Raw genomic sequence first — 2,500 nt, 5'->3', positions numbered from 1 at the left:
TCTCGTGCCTATGGTACAACAATTTTTCTCGTGCCTATGGTACAACAACTTTTTGCCGTGCCCCTGGTACACCGCTCAGTAGCACTTTGCCACACAAGCTCTCCTCGTGCCTATGGTACGACAACTTTTCTCGTGCCTATGGTACAACAACTTTTCGCCGTGCCCCTGGTACACCGCTCAGTAGCACTTTGCCACACAAACTCTCCTAGTGCCTATGGTACGACATCTTTTCTCGTGCCTATGGTACAACAACTTTCCTCCGTGCCCCTGGTACGACAGCTTTTCTCGTGCCTATGGTACAACAACTTTTCTCGTGCCTATGGTACAACAACTTTTCGCCGTGCCCCTGGTACACCGCTCAGTAGCACTTTGCCACACAAACTCTCTTAGTGCCTATGGTACGACATCTTTTCTCGTGCCTATGGTACAACAACTTTCCTCCGTGCCCCTGGTACGACAGCTTTTCTCGTGCCTATGGTACAACAACTTTTCTCGTGCCTATGGTACAACAACTTTTCGCCGTGCCCCTGGTACACCGCTCAGTAGCACTTTGCCACACACACACTCCTCGTACCTATGGTACGACAACTTTTCTCGTGCCTATGGTACGACAACTTTTCTCGTGCCTATGGTACAACAACTTTTCGCCGTGCCCCTGGTACACCGCTCAGTAGCACTTTGCCACACAAACTCTCCTCGTGCCTATGGTACGACAACTTTTCTCGTGCCTATGGTACAACAACTTTCCTCCGTGCCCCTGGTACGACAACTTTTCTCGTGCCTATGGTACGACAACTTTTCTCGTGCCTATGGTACAACAACTTTTCGCCGTGCCCCTGGTACACCGCTCAGTAGCACTTTGCCACACAAACTCTCCTCGTGCCTATGGTACGACAACTTTTCTCGTGCCTATGGTACAACAACTTTCCTCCGTGCCCCTGGTACGACAGCTTTTCTCGTGCCTATGGTACAACAACTTTTCTCGTGCCTATGGTACAACAACTTTTCGCCGTGCCCCTGGTACACCGCTCAGTAGCACTTTGCCACACACACACTCCTCGTACCTATGGTACGACAACTTTTCTCGTGCCTATGGTACAACAACTTTTCTCGTGCCTATGGTACAACAACTTTTCGCCGTGCCCCTGGTACACCGCTCAGTAGCACTTTGCCACACAAACTCTCCTCGTGCCTATGGTACGACAACTTTTCTCGTGCCTATGGTACAACAACTTTCCTCCGTGCCCCTGGTATGACAGCTTTTCCTCGTGCCTATGGTACAACAACTTTTCTCGTGCCTATGGTACAACAACTTTTCGCCGTGCCCCTGGTACACCGCTCAGTAGCACTTTGCCACACACACACACACCACTCGTGCCTATGGTACGACAACTTTTCTCGTGCCTATGGTACGACAACTTTTCTCGTGCCTATGGTACAACAACCTTTCCCCGTGCCCCTGGTACACTGCGCAGAAACTCTTTGCCACACACACACACACACACCACTCGTGCCTATGGTACGACAACAGGCCCCGGGGACCTACATCGCACCTTGCTCTTGCCTCCCTTACAGCTGAAAAAGGTCCATGCCTGTGCCCTGGCCCTGCTGAAATTCCCTCTCCATTTAGCCGAGGCAGTGAGTCGGCCTCCTGTCTCCCTTTACGGTCGAAAAAGATGTGCTCCTGGGCGCGCTGGCCCTGCTGCTACTCACATCGGGCATGGACCTGGACCTCCAGCAGGCCCCGGGGACCTACATCGCACATTGCTCTTCCCTCCCTTACAGCTGAAAAAGGTCCATGCTTGTGCCCTGGCCCTTCTGAAATTCCCTCTCCATTTAGCCGAGGCAGAGAGTCGGCCTCCTGTCTCCTTTACGGTCGAAAAAGATGTGCTCCTGGGCGCGCTGGCCCTGCTGCTACTCACATCGGGCATGGACCTGGACCTCCAGCAGGCCCCGGGACCTACATCACACCTTGCTCTTGCCTCCCTTACAGCTGAAAAAGGTCCATGCCTGTGCCCTGGCCCTGCTGAAATTCCCTCTCCATTTAGCCGAGGCAGTGAGTCGGCCTCCTGTCTCCCTTTACGGTCGAAAAAGATGTGCTCCTGGGCGCGCTGGCCCTGCTGCTACTCACATCGGGCATGGACCTGGACCTCCAGCAGGCCCCGGGGACCTACATCACACCTTGCTCTTGCCTCCCTTACAGCTGAAAAAGGTCCATGCTTGTGCCCTGGCCCTTCTGAAATTCCCTCTCCATTTAGCCGAGGCAGAGAGTCGGCCTCCTGTCTCCTTTACGGTCGAAAAAGATGTGCTCCTGGGCGCGCTGGCCCTGCTGCTACTCACATCGGGCATGGACCTGGACCTCCAGCAGGCCCCGGGGACCTACATCACACCTTGCTCTTGCCTCCCTTACAGCTGAAAAGGTCCATGCTTTTGCCCTGGCCCTTCTGAAATTCCCTCTCCATTTAGCCGAGGCAGTGAGTCGGCCTCCTGTCTCCTTCAC

This window comes from Aulonocara sp. 'chitande type north' Nkhata Bay, unplaced genomic scaffold (genome assembly GCF_057382095.1).
Source record: "Aulonocara sp. 'chitande type north' Nkhata Bay isolate Kocher_YH1m ecotype deep benthic unplaced genomic scaffold, A_spYH_male_GT1.1 unmapped_scaffold_33, whole genome shotgun sequence".
Lineage (NCBI taxonomy): Eukaryota > Metazoa > Chordata > Actinopteri > Cichliformes > Cichlidae > Aulonocara > Aulonocara sp. 'chitande type north' Nkhata Bay.
Note: the sequence above shows the minus strand (reverse complement) of the source record.